Below are 22,539 nucleotides of genomic sequence, written 5' to 3' on the forward strand. Positions count from 1 at the left end.
TGGCGTCACTTTATGGGAGTTTTCGGCAGAGGGCGGGGCTGTGGCGGCGCGGCGAAGTCAGGCGTACCGCCGTGGCCTTACGTTTGCCTCCCATTTCGTCATTTCTAAAGATATCGTCACGAAACTACTTGTGAGTGATCCTAGTCCGGCCCATCAAAAGATCTGATGTGAACATCCGGTGGGCGTGGCCTATTTTCTGAAATAGCGCCCCCTAGGACCATTAAAACTGTCAGCCCCAAGCCAAGGTTTGACTGAGGATTACGAAATTTGGTACACTAATGTGGTGTCTCAGGACCTACAAAAAAGTCTCTTGGAGCCAAGTGCAAAGTCGCACAGGAAGTCGGCCATTTTGGTCCAAGTGCGCGATTTAGGGGTTTAACACACGTTGTTTGGAGAGTGATGCTCCGTCGCCCTTTTCACCAATCGCCTTCAAACGTCTGCTATATACTCTTAAGACATAGAGGAAAAAATTCAACCGTCGGATTTTAAATAAGTTTAAAGGTGTGGGCGTGGCTAAGCCTCAAACTTTGACCTTTCGCCACGCCACTCTTTTTTTCACAGCTCCCTATTGGACTCCTTTTACCCAATCACCAGGTATCTCTGGTAAAAGGCAGCAGACAAGTTGAGGTCACTTGGTCTTCAGTACTGGAAGGTTTTGAAAAAAGGCGGGGCTTTGGGAGCATGGCGAAATTCGCCATCACGCCATGGAAATACGTTTGCCTCTCATTTCTTCATTTATCGTGATATCACCTCGAAATTTGTTGTGAGTGATCCTAGTCTGACCCCCAATAGAAATGGTCAGCTTAAGTTTGTGGGCGTGGCCTATTTTCTGAATTAGCGCCCCCTAGGTCCAAAAAAACTGTCAGCCCCAAGCCATGCTTTGACTGAGGATTACGAAATTTGGTACACTAATGTGGTGTCTTAGGTCCTACAAAAAAGTCTCTTGGAGCAAAGTGCAAAGTCGCACAGGAAGTCGGCCATTTTGGTCCAAGTACTCGATTTAGTGGTTTTCGCACACGTTGTTTGGAGAGTGATGCTCCGTTGCCCTTTTCACCAATCGCCTTCAAACTTCTGCAATATGCTCTTAAGACATAGAGGAAAAAATTCAACCGTCGGATTTTAAATAAGTATAAAGGTGTAGGCGTGGCTAAGCCTCAAACTTTGACCTGTCGCCACGCCACTCTTTTTTTCACAGCTCCTTACTGGACACCTTTTACCCAATCACCAGGAATCTCTGGCAAAGATCAGCAGACAAGTTGAGGTCACTTGGTCTCCAGTACTGGCAGGTTATGAAAAAAGGCGGGGCTTTGGGAGCATGGTGAAATTCGCCATCACGCCATGGAAATACGTTTGCCTCTCATTTCTTCATTTATCGTGATATCACCTCGAAATTTGTTGTGAGTGATCCTAGTCTGACCCCCAATAGAAATGGTCAGCTTAAGTTTGTGGGCGTGGCCTATTTTTTGAATTAGCGCCCCCTAGGACCATTAAAACTGTCAGCCCCAAGCCATGCTTTGACTGAGGATTACGAAATTTGGTACACTAATGTGGTGTCTCAGGACCTACAAAAAAGTCTCTTGGAGCCAAGTGCAAAGTCGCACAGGAAGTCGGCCATTTTGGTCCAAGTACTCGATTTAGTGGTTTTCGCACACGTTGTTTGGAGAGTGATGCTCCATCGCCCTTTTCACCAATCACCTTCAAATTTCTGCTATATACTCTTAAGACATAGAGGAAAAAATTCAACCGTCGGATTTTAAATAAGTATAAAGATGTGGGCGTGGCTAAGCCTCAAAGTTTGACCTTTCGCCATTACATTACTTGACTTAATAACTCCCATGTGCACAATCAGATCTATTTCAAACTTTGTCTGTGTGATCACTGACCACATCTCAAGGCAACATTATTGTGGACAGCTGACATAACCTAAGCCCCGCCCCCTGACAACAGGAAGTCTATTGTTTTATGGTGAAATGCCCATATTTGTCACCTGTAACTTAGTGAACATGACACTAATGTCATACACTGTCTTCATAATGTTGTAATTACCATTCAGACTTGAAAGATTTCCAGAAAGGGAGGGGCTTTGATGCAATGGCGAATGCTGCCATGACGCCATGACCTTACGTTTGACTGTAACTTCCACAAACAGCCTCCAATTTGCCCGAGACTGAACATGGCAATGAACAATCATGCCCTTTAGCCAGTGAGGCACAAACGGTTGGTGAATGTTATATAATGTCACCAAAGCTGACCTCAATGGGACTTTTCTGTAGTTGGTCACAGCGCCGCCTAGTTAACTTTAACCTTCGGGAACTTTAAAAAACATGGTCAAAATAGCATTAAAGTTGGCCACTGTCATCACACCACCAGTGTGGCAAAGATGGGGTATGCCCTAGTGGTGAGACGTGTAATATAATGGTGGGCTCAGAGGGGATGCTGAGTCAGGGTGAGGTGCAGACGAGGTGACCGTTAGCGGTTTCATGTGTCGGGGTGGTCGATGTTTCTGTTCCGGGGACGTGCCCTGGTGCCCCTGGCTGCCGGCCAGGCCGGAGCGGCGCGGAGCTGCGAGGGCCGAACGACGCTGCTTGCAGCTTTAATTAGGCCCGAGCAGCGAAAGCGCTGCGAAGGCCTCTTGTTTTTGCTCTGTTTATTATTCTTTCTTTTTTTTTATTATTCTCGTGCCCCTTTGAACGGCTTTTTGGGGACCTTAACATACCCCAAAACTCACAATATTTTGCACACTTGTCAGGCCTGGTGAAAAATTTGATATTTTATAGGTCCCAAAAAAATCGCAAAGAAAATGGCTGAACAGCGCCCCCTACAAAATGAAAAAAAAACCCTCTCCATAAAGCTTAGTTTATCGTACAGTTTTGAAATTTGGTACACTTATAGTACTGAACAGTCCGCACAGAAAAGTCTCTTGCAAGCATGGTCAATATCAAACATGAAGTCGGCCATTTTTTGTTGAAATGGCGATTTTTTGCCGTTTTGGCCGTTTTTAGGGTCCGTTTCTGATTGGATTGCTCGCTCATTTTTTGCACGAGCGTCTCAAAAATTGTGTAAAATTGCTCAGAAGAGATGGGCGAACAAAATGAGACAATAAAATTGACTTTTCGTAAATACTGAAGGGGCGGGGCCAGGCCTCGAAGTTTGACTACTCGCCAAAAAAATTTAAATTACTATAACTTCACAAATGAATGGAATAGAGTTACCAAACGTTCTGTGGTCATTTGTCATCCACCCACAAAGCAAATTGAATGGTCGGATGATGACGTCACACAAGCCCCGCCCCCTCAGGACTAAAAAGGTCAAGTTTTACTGTGAAAGGTCCCAAATTGCCCCATTTCACTTAATCACCACAAACTTGTAGCTGGTAACTCAAGACAAGTGGGGGTTGCTTGGCGTCACTTTATGGGAGTTTTCGGCAGAGGGCGGGGCTGTGGCGGCGCGGCGAAGTCAGGCGTACCGCCGTGGCCTTACGTTTGCCTCCCATTTCGTCATTTCTAAAGATATCGTCACGAAACTACTTGTGAGTGATCCTAGTCCGGCCCATCAAAAGATCTGATGTGAACATCCGGTGGGCGTGGCCTATTTTCTGAAATAGCGCCCCCTAGGACCATTAAAACTGTCAGCCCCAAGCCAAGGTTTGACTGAGGATTACGAAATTTGGTACACTAATGTGGTGTCTCAGGACCTACAAAAAAGTCTCTTGGAGCCAAGTGCAAAGTCGCACAGGAAGTCGGCCATTTTGGTCCAAGTGCGCAATTTAGTGGTTTTCACACACGTTGTTTGGAGAGTGATGCTCCGTCGCCCTTTTCACCAATCGCCTTCAAACTTCTGCTATATACTCTTAAGGCATAGAGGAAAAAATTCAACCGTCGGATTTTAAATAAGTATAAAGGTGTGGGCGTGGCTAAGCCTCAAACTTTGACCTTTCGCCACGCCACTCTTTTTTTCACAGCTCCCTATTGGACTCCTTTTAACCAATTACCAGGAATCTGTGGTAAATAGCAGCAGACAAGTTGAGGTCACTTGGTCTCCAGTACTGGAAGGTTTTGAAAAAAGGCGGGGCTTTGGGAGCATGGCGAAATTCGCCATCACGCCATGGAAATACGTTTGCCTCTCATTTCTTCATTTATCGTGATATCACCTCGAAATTTGTTGTGAGTGATCCTAGTCTGACCCCCAATAGAAATGGTCAGCTTAAGTTTGTGGGCGTGGCCTATTTTCTGAATTAGCGCCCCCTAGGACCAATAAAACTGTCAGCCCCAAGCCATGCTTTGACTGAGGATTACGAAATTTGGTACACTAATGTGGTGTCTTAGGTCCTACAAAAAAGTCTCTTGGAGCAAAGTGCAAAGTCGCACAGGAAGTCGGCCATTTTGGTCCAAGTACTCGATTTAGTGGTTTTCGCACACGTTGTTTGGAGAGTGATGCTCCGTTGCCCTTTTCACCAATCGCCTTCAAACTTCTGCTATATGCTCTTAAGACATAGAGGAAAAAATTCAACCGTCGGATTTTAAATAAGTATAAAGGTGTAGGCGTGGCTAAGCCTCAAACTTTGACCTGTCGCCACGCCACTCTTTTTTTCACAGCTCCTTACTGGACACCTTTTACCCAATCACCAGGAATCTCTGGCAAAGATCAGCAGACAAGTTGAGGTCACTTGGTCTCCAGTACTGGCAGGTTATGAAAAAAGGCGGGGCTTTGGGAGCATGGCGAAATTCGCCATCACGCCATGGAAATACGTTTGTCTCTCATTTCTTCATTTATCGTGATATCCCCTCGAAATTTGTTGTGAGTGATCCTAGTCTGATCCCAAATAGAAATCGACAGCTGAAGTTTGTGGGCGTGGCCTAATTTTTGAAATAGCGCCCCCTAGGACCATTAAAACTGTTAGCCCCAAGCCATGCTTTGATTGAGCATTACGAAATTTGGTAAACTAATGTGGTGTCTCAGGACCTACAAAAAAGTCTCTTGGAGCCAAGTGCAAAGCCGCACAGGAAGTCGGCCATTTTGGTCCAAGTACGCGATTTAGTGGTTTTCGCACACGTTGTTTGGAGAGTGATGCTCCGTCGCTCTTTTCAACAATTGCCTTCAAACTTCTGCTGTGTACTCTTAAGACAAAAGGGAAAAATTTCAACCGTCGGATTTTAAATAAGTATAAAGGTGTGGGCGTGGCTAAGCCTCAAACTTTGACCTGTCGCCACGCCACTCTTTTTTTCACAGCTCCCTATTGGACTCCTTTAACCCAATCTCCAGGAATCTCTGGCAAATAGCAACACACAAAATGAGGTCACTTGGTCTCCAGTACTGGCAGGTTTTGAAAAAAGGCGGGGCTTTTGGAGCATGGCGAATTTTGCCATCACGCCATGGAAATACGTTTGCCTCTCATTTCTTCATTTATCGTGATATCACCTCGACCATTGTTGTGAGTGATCCTAGTCTGACCCCCAATAGAAAAGGTCAGCTTAAGTTTGTGGGCGTGGCCTATTTTCTGTATTAGCGCCCCCTAGGACCATTAAAACTGTCAGCCCCAAGCCATGCTTTGACTGAGGATTACGAAATTTGGTACACTAATGTGGTGTCTCAGGACCTACAAAAAAGTCTCTTGGAGCCAAGTGCAAAGTCGCACAGGAAGTCGGCCATTTTGGTCCAAGTGCGCGATTTAGTGGTTTTCACACACGTTGTTTGGAGAGTGATGCTCCGTCGCCCTTTTCACCAATCGCCTTCGAGCTTCTGCTATATACTCTTAAGACATAGAGGAAAAAATTCAACCGTCGGATTTTAAATAAGTATAAAGGTGTGGGCGTGGCTAAGCCTCAAACTTTGACCTTTCGCCACGCCACTCTTTTTTTCACAGCTCCCTATTGGACTCCTTTTACCCAATCACCTGGAATCTCTGGTAAATAGCAGCTGACAAGTTGAGGTCACTTGGTCTACAGTACTGGCAGGTTTTGAAAAAAGGCGGGGCTTTGGGAGCATGGCGAAATTCGCCATCACGCCATGGCAATACGTTTGCCTCTCATTTCTTCAATTATCGTGACATCGCCACAAAATGTCTGGTGAGTGAACCTAGTCCGACCCCCAATAGAAATGGGCATCTGAGATTTGTGGGCGTGGCCTATATTCTGAAATAGCGCCCCCTAGGACCATTAAAACTGTCAGCCCCAAGACAAGGTTTGACTGAGGATTACGAAAATTGGTACACTCATGTAGGGTCTCTGGCCCTACAAAAAAGTCTCTTGGAGCCAAGCGCAATTTCGCACAGGAGGTCGGCCATTTTGGTCCAAGTACTCGATTTAGTGGTTTTCGCACACGTTGTTTGGACATTGATGGGCTGTTGCCCTTTACACCGATCACCTTCAAACTTATGCTATGTACTTTTAAGTCAAAGGGGAAAAAATTCAACCGTCGGATTTTAAATAAGTATAAAGGTGTGGGCGTGGCTAAGCCTCAAACTTTGACCTTTCGCCATGACATTACTTGACTTAATAACTCCCATGTGCATGATCAGATCTAATTCAAACTTTGTCTGTGTGATCACTGACCACATCTCAAGACAACGACAATGTGGACAGCTGACATCACCTAAGCTCCGCCCCCTGACAACAGGAAGTCTATTGTTTTATGGTGAAATGCCCATATTTGTCCCCTCTAATTTAATGAAAATGACACTCAGGTCATACAGTGTCTTCATGATGTTTTAAAGACCATTCAGATCTGATAGCTTTCCAGAAAGGGAGGGGCTTTGATGCCATGGTGAATGCTGGCGTGACGCCATGACCTTACATTTGACTGTAACTTCCACAAACGGCCTCAGATTTGCCCGAAACTGAATATGGCAATGAACAATCATGCCCTTTAGCCAATGAGGCACAAACGGTTGGTGAATGTTATATAATGTCACCAAAGCTGACCTCAATGGGACTTTTCTGTAGTTGGTCACAGCGCCACCTAGATAACGTTATCCTTCGATAACTTTAAAAAACATGGTCAGAATAGCATTAAAGTTGGTCACTGTCATCACACCACCAGTGTGGTAAAGATAGAGGATTCCCTAGTGGTGAGACATAAAATATAATGGTGGGCTCAAAGGGGATGCTGAGTCAGGGTGAGTTGCGGACAAGGTGGCCGTTAGCAGTTTCTGGTGTTGGGGTGGTCGACGTTTGTGTTCTGCGGACGTGCCCTGGTGCCCCGGGCTGCCGGCCAGGCCGGAGCGGCGCGGAGCTGCGAGGGCCGAACGACGCTGCTTGCAGCTTTAATTATTATTTATTATTCCGGTGCCCCTTTGAACGGCTTTTTGGGGACCTTATCATACCCCAAAACTCACAATATTTTGCATACTTGTCAGGCCTGGTGAAAAATTTCATATTTTAAAGGTCCCAAAAAAATCGCAAAGAAAATGGCTGAACAGCGCCCCCTAGAAAGTGAAAAAAAACCCTCTCCATAAAGCTTAGTTTATCGTACAGTTATGAAATTTGGTACACTTGTAGTACTCAACAGTCCGCACAGAAAAGTCTCTTGCAAGCATGGTCAATATCAAACAGGAAGTCGGCCATTTTGGGTTGAAATGGCGATTTTTAGCCGTTTTTGCCGTTTTTAGGGTCCGTTTCTGAGTGGATTGCTCGATCATTTTTCGCACTATCGTCTCAAAAATTGTGTAAAATTGCTCAGAAGGGATGGACGAAAAAAATGAGACGAGGATTTTGAGTTTTCGTAAATGTTGAAGGGGAGGGGCCAGGCCTCAAAGTTTGACTACTCGCCAAAAATATTTAAATTGCTATAACTTCATAACTGAATGGAATAGAGTTACCAAACTTTCTGTGCTGATTTGACAACCACCCACAAAGTAAAATGAATGGTCGGATGATGACATCACACAAGCCCCGCCCCCTCAGAACCAAAAAGATCAAGTTTTACTGTGAAAGGTCCCAAATTGCCCCATTTCAGTTAATCACCACAAATTTGTAGCTGGTAACTCAAGAAAAGTGGGGGTTGCTTGGCGTCACTTTATGGGAGTTTTCGGCAGAGGGCGGGGCTGTGGCGGCGCGGCGAAGTCAGGCGTACCGCCGTGGCCTTACGTTTGCCTCCCATTTCGTCATTTCTAAATATATCGTCACGAAACTTCTTGTGAGTGATCCTAGTCCGGCCCCCCAAAAGATCTGATGTGAACATGCGGTAGGCGTGGCCTATTTTCTGAAATAGCGCCCCCTAGGACCATTAAAACTGCCAGCCCCAAGCCATGCTTTGACTGAGGATTACGAAATTTGGTACACTAATGTGGTGTCTAAGGACCTACAAAAAAGTCTCTTGGAGCCAAGTTCAAAGTCGCACAGGAAGTCGGCCATTTTGGTCTAAGTACGCTATTTAGTGGTTTTCACACACGTTGTTTGGAGAGTGATGCTCCGTCGCCCTTTTCACCAATCGCCTTCAAACTTCTGCTATATACTCTTAAGACATAGAGGAAAAACTTCAACCGTCGGATTTCAAATAAGTATAAAGGTGTGGGCGTGGCTAAGCCTCAAACTTTAACCTTTCGCCACGCCACTCTTATTTTCACAGCTCCCTAATGGACCTATTTTACCCAATCACCAGGAATCTCTGGTAAATAGCAGCAGACAAGTTGAGGTCACTTGGTGTCCAGTACTGGAAGGTTTTGAGAAAAGGCGGGGCTTTGGGAGCATGGCGAAATTCGCCATCACGTCATGGAAATACGTTTGCCTCTCATTTCTTCATTTATCGTGATATCACCTCGAAATTTGTTGTAAGTGATCCTAGTCTGACCCCCAATAGAAATGGATGGCTGAAGTTTGTGGGCGTGGCCTATTTTCTGAAATAGCGCCCCCTAGGTCCATTAAAACTGTCAGCCCCAAGCCATGCTTTGACTGAGGATTACGAAATTTGGTACACTAATGTGGTGTCTCAGGACCTACAAAAAAGTCTCTTGGAGCCAAGTGCAAAGGTGCACAGGAAGTCGGCCATTTTGGTCCAAGTGCGCGATTTAGTGGTTTTCACACACGTTGTTTGGAGAGTGATGCTCCGTCGCCCTTTTCACCAATCGCCTTCAATCTTCTGCTATATACTCTTAAGACAAAGAGGAAAAGATTCAACCGTCGGATTTTAAATAAGTTTAAAGGTGTGGGCGTGGCTAAGCCTCAAACTTTGACCTTTCGCCACGCCACTCTTTTTTTCACAGCTCCCTATTGGACTCCTTTTACCCAATCACCAGGAATCTCTGGTAAATAGCAGCAGACAAGTTGAGGTCACTTGGTCTCCAGTACTGGAAGGTTTTGAAAAAAGGCGGGGCTTTGGGAGCATGGCGAAATTCGACATCACGCCATGGAAATACGTTTGCCTCTCATTTCTTTATTTATCGTGATATCACCTCAAAATTTGTTGTGAGTGATCCTAGTCTGACCCCCAATAGAAATGGTCAGTTTAAGTTTGTGGGCGTGGCCTATTTTCTGAATTAGCGCCCCCTAGGACCATTAAAACTGTCAGCCCCAAGCCATGCTTTGACTGAGGATTACGAAATTTGGTCCACTAATGTGGTGTCTCAGGACCTACAAAAAAGTCTCACGGAGCCAAGTGCAAAGTCGCACAGGAAGTCGGCCATTTTGGTCCAAGTACTCGATTTAGTGGTTTTCGCACACGTTGTTTGGAGAGTGATGCTCCATCGCCCTTTTCACCAATCACCTTCAAACTTCTGCTATATCCTCTTAAGACATAGAGGAAAAAATTCAACCGTCGGATTTTAAATAAGTGTAAAGGTGTGGGCGTGGCTAAGCCTCAAACTTTGACCTTTCGCCACGCCACTCTTTTTTTCACAGCTCCCTATTGGACTCCTTTTACCCAATCACCTGGAATCTCTGGTAAATATTAGCTGACAAGTTGAGGTCACTTGGTCTACAGTACTGGCAGGTTTTGAAAAAAGGCGGGGCTTTGGGAGCATGGCGAAATTCGCCATCACGCCATGGCAATACGTTTGCCTCTCATTTCTTCAATTATCGTGACATCGCCACAAAATGTCTGGTGAGTGATCCTAGTCTGACCCCCAATAGAAATGGTCAGTTTAAGTTTGTGGGCGTGGCCTATTTTCTGAAATAGCGCCCCCTAGGACCATTAAAACTGTCAGCCCCAAGACAAGGTTTGACTGAGGATTACGAAAATTGGTACACTCATGTAGGGTCTCTGGACCTACTAAAAAGTCTCTTGGAGCCAAGCGCAATTTCGCACAGGAGGTCGGCCATTTTGGTCCAAGTACTCGATTTAGTGGTTTTCGCACACGTTGTTTGGACATTGATGGCCCGTTGCCCTTTACACCGATCACCTTCAAACTTATGCTATGTACTTTTAAGTCAAAGGGGAAAAAATTCAACCGTCGGATTTTAAATAAGTATAAAGGTGTGGGCTTGGCTAAGCCTCAAACTTTGACCTTTCGCCATGACATTACTTGACTTAATAACTCCCATGTGCATGATCAGATCTAATTCAAACTTTGTCTGTGTGATCACTGACCACATCTCAAGACAACGACAATGTGGACAGCTGACATCACCTAAGCCCCGCCCCCTGACAACAGGAAGTCTATTGTTTTATGGTGAAATGCCCATATTTGTCCCCTCTAATTTAGTGAAAATGACACTCAGGTCATACAGTGTCTTCATGATGTTTTAAAGACCATTCAGATCTGATAGCTTTCCAGAAAGGGAGGGGCTTTGATGCCATGGTGAATGCTGGCGTGACGCCATGACCTTACATTTGACTGTAACTTCCACAAACGGCCTCTGATTTGCCCGAAACTGAATATGGCAATGAACAATCATGCCCTTTAGCCAATGAGGCACAAACGGTTGGTGAATGTTATATAATGTCACCAAAGCTGACCTCAATGGGACTTTTCTGTAGTTGGTCACAGCGCCACCTAGATAACGTTATCCTTCGATAACTTTAAAAAACATGGTCAGAATAGCATTAAAGTTGGTCACTGTCATCACACCACCAGTGTGGTAAAGATAGAGGATTCCCTAGTGGTGAGACATAAAATATAATGGTGGGCTCAAAGGGGATGCTGAGTCAGGGTGAGTTGCGGACAAGGTGGCCGTTAGCAGTTTCTGGTGTTGGGGTGGTCGACGTTTGTGTTCTGCGGACGTGCCCTGGTGCCCCGGGCTGCCGGCCAGGCCGGAGCGGCGCGGAGCTGCGAGGGCCAAACGACGCTGCTTGCAGCTTTAATTAGGCCCGAGCAGCGAAGCGCTGCAAAGGCCTATTGTATCTGCTCCGTTTATTTTTCTTTTTTTTTTTTTCTTTTTTTTTCTTCCGCGTCTTTGGGTGGCCTTTAGGGGGTCTTAGCATATCCAAAAAGTCACCAAATTCTGGCCCAATATAGAAAGTGCGTGAAATTTACGTATTTCACTGTCAACATGAAAGTTGGTATAAAAATGTTTAAACAGCGCCCCCTGGAAAATTAAAAATACCCCTCCGCATTGACCTTTTTTCATAGTAGAGTGATGAAATTTGGTACACCTGTAGAACTCAACAATACGCACAGAAAAGCCTCTTGCACCCATGGTCAATATCAAACAGGAAGTCGGCCATTTTGGACTAAAGTGGCCATTTTTACCCCGTTTTGGCCATTTCTAGGCTCTATATTTGGTTGAACAGTTTGGTCATTTTTCGCACGATTGTCTCAAAAATAGTGTGCGATCGAACAGAAGCGATGGACGATTAAAATGAGAAAATAAAACTGACTTTTCGTAAATACTGAAGGGGCGGGACCAGGCCTCAAAGTTCGAGCACTCGCCAAAAAAATTCAAATATCTTTAATTTCATAAATAAAAGAATTACATTTAAAGTAATTTTCTATGGACAATCGTCATCGCCCCCCGAAGACAAATGAATGGTTGATTGATGATGTCACATAAGCCCCGCCCCCTCAGGCCTTAAAAGGTCAAGTTTTACTGGGAAATGGTCCAAAATTCGCCCTTTCAACTAATCACCCCATATTTGTAGCAGGTAACTGTAGACAAGTTGGGATTGCTTGGCGTCACTTTATGGGAGTTTTCTCCAGAAGGCGGGGCTGTGGCGGCGCGGCGAAGTCAGGCGTACCGACGTGGCCTTACGTTTGCCTCCCATTTCGTCATTTCTAAAGATATCGCCACAAAACCTCTTGTGAGTGATCCTAGTCCAGCCCCCCAAAAAATTTGATGTGAACATCCGGTGGGCGTGGCCTATTTTATGAAATAACGCCCCCTAGGACCATTAAAACTGTCAGCCCCAAGCCATGCTTTGACTGAGGATTTCGAAATTTGGTACACTAATGTGGTGTCTCAGGACCTACAAAAAAGTCTCTTGGAGCCAAGTGCAAAGTTGCAGAGGAAGTCAGCCATTTTGGTCCAAGTACGTGATTTACTGGTTTTCGCACACGTTGTTTGGAGAGTGATGCTCCATCGCCCTTTTCACCAATCGCCTTCAAACATCTGCTATATACTCTTAAGACATAAAGTAAAAAATTCAACCGTCGGATTTTAAATAAGTATAAAGGTGTGGGCGTGGCTAAGCCTCAAACTTTGACCTGTCGCCACGCCACTCTTTTTTTCACAGCTCCCTATTGGACTCCTTTTACGCAATCACCAGCAATCTCTGGCAAATAAAAGCTGACAAGTTGAGGTCACTTGGTCTACAGTACTGGCAGGTTTTGAAAAAAGGCGGGGCTTTGGGAGCATGGCGAAATTCGCCATCACGCCATGGCAATACGTTTGCCTCTCATTTCTTCAATTATCGTGACATCGCCACAAAATGTCTGGTGAGTGATCCTAGTCTGACCCCCAATAGAAATGGGCATCTGAGATTTGTGGGCGTGGCCTATATTCTGAAATAGCGCCCCCTAGGACCATTAAAACTGTCAGCCCCAAGACAAGGTTTGACTGAGGATTACGAAAATTGGTACACTCATGTAGGGTCTCTGGCCCTACAAAAAAGTCTCTTGGAGCCAAGCGCAATTTCGCACAGGAGGTCGGCCATTTTGGTCCAAGTACTCGATTTAGTGGTTTTCGCACACGTTGTTTGGACATTGATGGCCCGTTGCCCTTTACACCGATCACCTTCAAACTTATGCTATGTACTTTTAAGTCAAAGGGGAAAAAATTCAACCGTCGGATTTTAAATAAGTATAAAGGTGTGGGCGTGGCTAAGCCTCAAACTTTGACCTTTCGCCATGACATTACTTGACTTAATAACTCCCATGTGCATGATCAGATCTAATTCAAACTTTGTCTGTGTGATCACTGACCACATCTCAAGACAAAGACAATGTGGACAGCTGACATCACCTAAGCCCCGCCCCCTGACAACAGGAAGTCTATTGTTTTATGGTGAAATGCCCATATTTGTCCCCTCTAATTTAATGAAAATGACACTCAGGTCATACAGTGTCTTCATGATGTTTTAAAGACCATTCAGATCTGATAGCTTTCCAGAAAGGGAGGGGCTTTGATGTCATGGTGAATGCTGGCGTGACGCCATGACCTTACATTTGACTGTAACTTCCACAAACGGCCTCCGATTTGCCCGAAACTGAATATGGCAATGAACAATCATGCCCTTTAGCCAATGAGGCACAAACGGTTGGTGAATGTTATATAATGTCACCAAAGCTGACCTCAATGGGACTTTTCTGTAGTTGGTCACAGCGCCACCTAGATAACGTTATCCTTCGATAACTTTAAAAAACATGGTCAGAATAGCATTAAAGTTGGTCACTGTCATCACACCACCAGTGTGGTAAAGATAGAGGATTCCCTAGTGGTGAGACATAAAATATAATGGTGGGCTCAAAGGGGATGCTGAGTCAGGGTGAGTTGCGGACAAGGTGGCCGTTAGCAGTTTCTGGTGTTGGGGTGGTCGACGTTTGTGTTCTGCGGACGTGCCCTGGTGCCCCGGGCTGCCGGCCAGGCCGGAGCGGCGCGGAGCTGCGAGGGCCGAACGACGCTGCTTGCAGCTTTAATTATTATTTATTATTCCGGTGCCCCTTTGAACGGCTTTTTGGGGACCTTAACATACCCCAAAACTCACAATATTTTGCACACTTGTCAGGCCTGGTGAAAAATTTGATATTTTAAAGGTCCCAAAAAAATCGCAAAGAAAATGGCTGAACAGCGCCCCCTACAAAGTGAAAAAAAAAACCCTCTCCATAAAACTTAGTTTATCGTACAGTTATGAAATTTGGTACACTTGTTGTACTCAACAGTCCGCACAGAAAAGTCTCTTGCAAGCATGGTCAATATCAAACAGGAAGTCGGCCATTTTGGGTTGAAATGACGATTTTTAGCCGTTTTTGCCGTTTTTAGGGTCCGTTTCTGATTGGATTGCTCGATCATTTTTTGCACGATCGTCTCAAAAATGGTGTAAAATTGCTCAGAAGGGATGGGCAAACAAAATGAGACAAAAATTCTGAGTTTTCGTATATGTTGAAGGGGTGGGGCCAGGCCTCGAAGTTTGACTACTCGCCAAAAAAATTTAAACTGCTTTAACTTCATAACTGAATGGAATAGAGTTGCCAAACTTTCTGTGGTGATTCGTCATCGACCCACAAAGTAAATTAAATGGTCGGATGATGACATCACACAAGCCCCGCCCCCTCAGGACCAAAAAGGACAAGTTTTACTGTGAAAGGTCCCAAATGGCCCCATTTCACTCAATCACCACAAATTTGTAGCTGGTAACTCAAGACAAGTGGGGGTTGGTTTGCGTCACTTTATGGGAGTTTTCGGCAGAGGGCGGGGCTGTGGCGGCGCGGCGAAGTCAGGCGTACCGCCGTGGCCTTACGTTTGCCTCCCATTTCGTCATTTCTAAAGATATCGCCACGAAACTTCTTGTGAGTGATCCTAGTCCGCCCCCCCAAAAGATCTGATGTGAACATCCGGTGGGCGTGGCCTATTTTCGGAAATAGCGCCACCTAGGACCATTAAAACTGTCAGCCCCAAGCCATGCTTTGACTGAGGATTACGAAATTTGGTACACTAATGTGGTGTCTCAGGACCTACAAAAAAGTCTCTTGGAGCCAAGTGCAAAGTCGCACAGGAAGTCGGCCATTTTGGTCCAAGTACGTGATTTAGTGGTTTTCGCACACGTTGTTTAGAGAGTGATGCTCCGTCGCCCTTTTCACGAATCTCCTTCAAACTTGTGCTATATACTCTTAAGACATAGGGGAAAAAATTCAACTGTCGGATTTTAAATAAGTATAAAGGTGTGGGCGTGGCTAAGCCTCAAACTTTGACCTTTCGCCACGCCACTCTTTTTTTCACAGCTCCCTATTTGACTCGTTTTACCCAATCACCAGGAATCTCTGGTAAATAGCAGCAGACAAGTTGAGGTCACTTGGTCTCCAGTACTGTAAGGTTTTGAAAAAAGGCGGGGCTTTGGGAGCATGGCGAAATTCGCCATCACACCATGGAAATACGTTTGCCTCTCATTTCTTCATTTATCATGATATCACCTCGAAATTTGTTGTGAGTGATCCTAGTCTCACCCCCAATAGGAATGGTCAGCTTAAGTTTGTGGGCGTGGCCTACTTTCTGAAATAGCGCCCCCTAGGACCATTAAAACTGTCAGCCCCAAGCCATGCTTTTACTGAGGATTACGAAATTTGGTACACTAATGTGGTGTCTCAAGACCTACAAAAAAGTCTCTTGGAACCACGTGCAAAGTTGCACAGGAAGTCAGCCATTTTGGTCCAAGTACGCGATTTAGTGGTTTTCGCACACGTTGTTTGGAGAGTGATGCTCCGTCGCCCTTTTCACCAATCTCCTTCAAACTTGTGCTATATACTCTTAAGACATAGGGTAAAAAATTCAACCGTCGGATTTTAAATAAGTTTAAAGGTGTGGGCGTGGCTAAGCCTCAAACTTTGACCTTTCGCCACGCCACTCTTTTTTTCACAGCTCCCTATTGGACTCCTTTTACCCAATCACCAGGAATCTCTGGTAAATAGCAGCAGACAAGTTGAGGTCACTTGGTCTCCAGTACTGTAAGGTTTTGAAAAAAGGCGGGGCTTTGGGAGCATGGCGAAATTCGCCATCACGCCATGGAAATACGTTTGCCTCTCATTTCTTCATTTATCGTGATATCACCTCGAAATTTGTTGTGAGTGATCCTAGTCTCAACCCCAATAGAAATGGTCAGCTTAAGTTTGTGGGCGTGGCCTACTTTCTGAAATAGCGCCCCCTAGGACCATTAAAACTGTCAACCCCAAGCCATGCTTTTACTGAGGATTACGAAATTTGGTACACTAATGTGGTGTCTCAGGACCTACAAAAAAGTCTCTTGGAGCCACGTGCAAAGTCGCACAGGAAGTCGGCCATTTTGGTCCAAGTACTCGATTTAGTGGTTTTCGCACACGTTGTTTGGAGAGTGATGCTCCATCTCCCTTTTCACCAATCACCTTCAAGCTTCTGCTATACACTCTTAAGACATAGAGGAAAAATTCAACCGTCAGATTTTAAATAAGTAGAAAGGTGTGGGCGTGGCTAAGCCTCAAACTTTAACCTGTCGCCATAACATTACTTGACCTGATAACTCCCATGTACACGATCAGATCTATATCAAACTTTGTCTGTGTGATCACTGACCACATCTGAAGACAATGACAATGTGGACAGCTGACATCCCCTTAGTCCCGCCCCCTACTACAGGAAGTCTATTGTTTTATGGTGAAATGCCCATGTTTGTCATGATCTGAAAGCTTTCCAGAGCCCCTAGATAAGTTTAACCTACAATAACTTCAAAAAACGTGGTCAGAAAAGCATTACAGTTGGTCTGTGTCATCACACCACCAGAGTCGTAAAGGTAGAGTATGCCCTAGTTGTGGGACGTGTAATATAATGGCGGGATAAGAGGTGATGCTGAGTCAGGGTGAGGTGCGGATGAGGTGATCCTTTGCGGTTTCTGGTGTCGGGGTGGCTGACGTTTCTGTTCCGCAGATGTGCCCTGGTGCCCCGGGCTGCCGGCTAGGCCGGAGCGGCGCGGAGCTGCGAGGGCCGAACGACGCTGCTTGCAGCTTTAATTAGGCCCGAGCAGCGAAAGCGCTGCGAAGGCCTCTTGTTTTTGCTCTGTTTATTCTTTTTTATTTATTATTCTTAGCCCGTTTGAATGGCCTTTTGGGGACCTTATCATTCCCCAAAACTCACAATATTTTGCAAACATGTCAGGCCTGGTGAAAAATTTGATATTTTAAAGGTCCCAAAAAAATCGCACAGGAAATGACTGAACAGCGCCCCCTAGAAAGTGAAAAAAAAACCTCCCCTTAAAGCTTAGTTTATCGTACAGTTATGAAATTTGGTACACTTGTAGTACTCAACAGTCCGCACAGAAAAGTCTCTTGCAAGCATGGTCAATATCAAACAGGAAGTCGGCCATTTTGGGTTGAAATGGCGATTTTTTGCAGTTTTGGCCGTTTTTAGGGTCCGTTTCTGACTGGATTGCTCGATCACTTTTCGCACAATCGTCTCAAAAGTGGTGTAAAATTGCTCAGAAGAGATGGGCGAAAAAAATGAGACAAGGATTCTGAGTTTTCGTATATGTTGAAGGGGCGGGGCCAGGCCTCAAAGTTTGACTACTCGCCAATTTTTTTTAAATTGCTATAACTTCATAACTGAATGGAATAGAGTTACCAAACTTTCTGTGGTCATTCGTCATCCACCCACAAAGTAAAATAAATGGTCGGATGATGACATCACACAAGCCCCGCCCCCTCAGGACCAAAAAGGTCAAGTTTTACTTTGAAAGGTCCCAAATTGCCCCATTTCACTTAATCACCAAATATTTGTAGCTGGTAACTCAAGACAAGTGGAGGTTGCTTGGCGTCACTTTATGGGAGTTTTCGGCAGAGGGCGGGGCTGTGGCGGCGCGGCGAAGTCAGGCGTACCGCTGTGGCCTTACGTTTGCCTCCCATTTCGTCATTTCTAAAGATATCGTCATGAAACTTCTTGTGAGTGATCCTAGTCCAGCCCCCCAAAAGATCTGATGTGAACATCCGGTGGGCGTGGCCTATTTTCTGAAATAGCGCCCCCTAGGACCATTAAAACTGTCAGCCCCAAGCCATGCTTTGACTGAGGATTACGAAATTTGGTACACTAATGTGGTGTCTCAGGCCCTACAAAAAAGTCTCTTGGAGCCAAGTGCAAAGTCGCACAGGATGTCGGCCATTTTGGTCCAAGTACGCGATTTAGTGGTTTTCGCACACGTTGTTTGGAGAGTGATGCTCCGTCGCCCTTTTCACCAATCGCCTTCAAACTTCTGCCATATACTCTTAAGTCATAGGGGAAAAAATTCAACCGTCGGATTTTTCAAAAGTTGAAAGGTGTGGGCGTGGCTAAGCCTCAAACTTTGACCTGTCGCCACGCCACTCTTTTTTTCACAGCTCCCTACTGGACTCCTTTTACCCAATCAGCAGGAATCTCTGGCAAATAGCAGTAGACAACTTGAGGTCACTTGGTATCCAGCACTGGCAGGTTTCAGAAAAAGGCGGGGCTTTGGGAGCATGGCGAAAATCGCCATCACGCCATGGAAATACGTTTGCCTCTCATTTCTTCAGTTATCGTGATATTGCTACGAAACTTATGGGGAGTGATCCTAGTCTGACTCTCAAGAGACATAGACATCTGAATTTTGTGGGCGTGGCCTGTGTTTTGAAATAGCGCCCCCTAGGACCATTTAAACTATTAGCCCCAAGCCATGCTTTGACTGAGGATTACGAAATTTGGTACACTAATGTGGTGTCTCAGGACCTACAAAAAAGTCTCCTGGAGTCAAGTTCAAAGTCGCACAGGAAGTCGGCCATTTTGGATCAAGTACGCGATTTAGTGGTTTTCGCACACGTTGTTTGGAGAGTGATGCTCCGTCGCCCTTTTCACCAATCTCCTTCAAACTTCTGCTATATACCCTTAAGACATAGGGGAAAAAATTCAACCGTCGGATTTTTCAAAAGTTGAAAGGTGTGGGCGTGGCTAAGCCTCAAACTTTGACCTGTCGCCACGCTACTCTTTTTTTCACAGCTCCCTACTGGACTCCTTTTACCCAATCACCAGGATTCTGTGGCAAACAGCAGTAGACAAGTTGAGGTTACTTGGTCTCCAGTACTGGCAGGTTTTGAAAAAAGGCGGGGCTTTGGGACCATGGCGAAAATCGCCATCACGCCATGGAAATACGTTTGTCTCTCATTTCTTCAGTTATCGGGATATTGCTACGAAACTTCTGGTGAGTGATCCTAGTCTGAGCTCCAAGAGAAATAGACAGCTGAATTTTGTGGGCGTGGCCTATGTTTTGAAATAGCGCCCCCTAGGACCATTTAAACTATTAGCCCCAAGCCATGCTTTGACTGAGGATTACGAAATTTGGTACACTAATGTGGTGTCTCAGGACCTACAAAAAAGTCTCTTGGAGTCAAGTTCAAAGTCGCACAGGAAGTCGGCCATTTTGGATCAAGTACGCGATTTAGTGGTTTTCGCACACGTTGTTTGGAGAGTGATGCTCCGTCGCCCTTTTCACCAATCTCCTTCAAACTTCTGCTATATACCCTTAAGACATTGGGGAAAAAATTTAACCGTCTGATTTTTCAAAAGTTGAAAGGTGTGGGCGTGGCTAAGCCTCAAACTTTGACCTGTCGCCACGCTACTCTTTTTTTCACAGCTCCCTACTGGACTCCTTTTACCCAATCACCAGGATTCTGTGGCAAACAGCAGTAGACAAGTTGAGGTTACTTGGTCTCCAGTACTGGCAGATTTTGAAAAAAGGCGGGGCTTTGGGACCATGGCGAAAATCGCCATCACGCCATGGAAATACGTTTGTCTCATTTCTTCAGTTATCGTGATATTGCTACGAAACTTCTGGTAAGTGATCCTAGTCTGAGCTCCAAGAGAAATAGACAGCTGAAGTTTGTGGGCGTGGCCTATATTCTTAAATAGCGCCCCCTAGAGCCATTAAAACTGTCAGCCCCAAGCCATGCTTTGACTGAGGATTACGAAATTTGGTACACTAATGTGGGGTCTCAGGACCTACAAAAAAGTCTCTTGGAGCCAAGCGTAAAGTCGCACAGGAAGTCGGCCATTTTGGTGCAAGTACGTGATTTAGTGGTTTTCGCACACATTGTTTGGAGAGTGATGCTCCGTCGCCCTTTTCACCAATCACCTTCAAACTTCTGCAATACACTCTTAAGACGTAGGGGAAAAAATTCAACCGTCGGATTTTTCAAAAGTTGAAAGGTGTGGGCGTGGCTAAGCCTCAAACGTTGACCTTTCGCCATTACTTTACTTGACTTAATAACTCCCATGTGCATGATCAGATCTTTTTCGAACTTTGTCTGTGTGATCATTGACCATATCTGTAAACAATGACAATGTGGACAGCTGACATCACCTAAGCCCCGCCCACTGACTACAGGAATTTATTTTTTATGCTGAAATGCCCATATTTGTCCCCTCTAATTTAGTCAACATGACCCTAAGGTCATGCACTGTCTTCATGATGCTGTAATGACCATTCAGATCTGATAGCTTTCCAGAAAGGGAGGGGCTTTGATGCCATGGCGAGTTCTGGCGTAACGCCGAAACCTTACAATTCAATTTAATGGTGAGCTCAGAGGGGATGCTAAGTCAGGGTGAGGTGCGGACTAGGAGGCCATTTGCGGTTTCTGGTGTCGGGGTGGTTGACGTTTCTGTTCTGCAAGACATGCCCTGGTGCCCCGGGCTGCCAGCCAGGCCGGAGCGGCGCGGAGCTGCGAGGGCCGAACGACGCTGCTTGCAGCTTTAATTAGGCCCGAGCAGCGAAAGCGCTGCGAAGGCCTCTTGTTTTTGCTCTGTTTATTATTTTTTATTATTCGGTGTCCGCTTTGAACGGCTTTTTGGGGACCTTAACATACCCCAAAACTCACAATATTTTGCACACTTGTCAGGCCTGGTGAAAAATTTGATATTTTAAAGGTCCCAAAAAAATCGCAAAGAAAATGGCTGAACAGCGCCCCCTAGAAAGTGAAAAAAAAACCCTCTCCATAAAGCTTAGTTTATTGTACAGTTATGAAATTTGGTACACTTGTAGTACTCAACAGTCCGCACAGAAAAGTCTCTTGCAAGCATGGTCAATATCAAACAGGAAGTCGGCCATTTTGGGTTGAAATGGCGATTTTTTGGCGTTTTGGCCGTTTTTAGGGTCCGTTTCTGATTGGATTGCTTGATCATTTTTCGCACGATCATCTCAAAAATGGTGTACAATTGCTCAGAAGGGATGGGCGAACAAAATGAGACAATAAAATTGACTTTTTGTAAATACTGAAGGGGCGGGGCCAGGCCTCGAAGTTTGACTACTCGCCAAAAATATTTAAATTGCTATAACTTCATAACTGAATGGAATAGATTTACCAAACTTTCTGTGGTCATTCGTCATCCACCCACAAAGTAAATTGAATGGTCAGATGATGACATCACACAAGCCCCGCCCCCTCAGGACCAAAAAGATCAAGTTTTACTGTGAAAAGTCCCAAATTGCCCCATTTCACTTAATCACCACGAATTTGTAGCTGGTAACTCAAGACAAGTGGGGGTTGCTTGGCGTCACTTAATAGGAGTTTTCGGCAGAGGGCGGGGCTGTGGCGGCGCGGCGAAGTCAGGCATACCACCGTGGCCTTACGTTTGCCTCCCATTTCGTCATTTCTAAAGATATCGTCACGAAACTTCTTGTGAGTGATCCTAGTCCGGCCCCCCAAAAGATCTGATGTGAACATCCGGTGGGCGTGGCCTATTTTCTGAAATAGCGCCCTCTAGGACCATTAAAACTGTCAGCCCCAAGCCATGCTTTGACTGAGGATTACGAAATTTGGTACACTAATGTGGTGTCTCAGGACCTACAAAAAAGTCTCTTGGAGCCAAGCACCAAGTCGCACAGGAAGTCGGCCATTTTGGTCCAAGTGCGCGATTTAGTGGTTTTCACACACGTTGTTTGGAGAGTGATGCTCCGTCGCCCTTTTCACCAAACGCCTTCAAACTTCTGCTATATACTCTTAAGACAAAGAGGAAAAGATTCAACCGTCGGATTTTAAATAAGTATAAAGGTGTGGGCGTGGCTAAGCCTCAAACTTTGACCTTTCGCCATGCCACTCTTTTTTTCACAGCTCCCTATTGGACTCCTTTTACCCAATCACCAGGAATCTCTGGTAAATAGCAGCAGACAAGTTGAGGTCACTTGGTCTCCAGTACTGGAAGGTTTTGAAAAAAGGCGGGGCTTTGGGAGCATGGCGAAATTCGCCATCACGCCATGGAAATACGTTTGCCTCTCATTTCTTCATTTATCGTGATATCACCTCAAAATTTGTTGTGAGTGATCCTAGTCTGACCCCCAATAGAAATGGTCAGTTTAAGTTTGTGGGCGTGGCCTATTTTCTGAATTAGCGCCCCCTAGGACCATTAAAACTGTCAGCCCCAAGCCATGCTTTGACTGAGGATTACGAAATTTGGTCCACTAATGTGGTGTCTCAGGACCTACAAAAAAGTC

This window comes from Nothobranchius furzeri, chromosome 9, assembly GCF_043380555.1.
Source record: "Nothobranchius furzeri strain GRZ-AD chromosome 9, NfurGRZ-RIMD1, whole genome shotgun sequence".
Classification (NCBI taxonomy): Eukaryota; Metazoa; Chordata; class Actinopteri; order Cyprinodontiformes; family Nothobranchiidae; genus Nothobranchius; species Nothobranchius furzeri.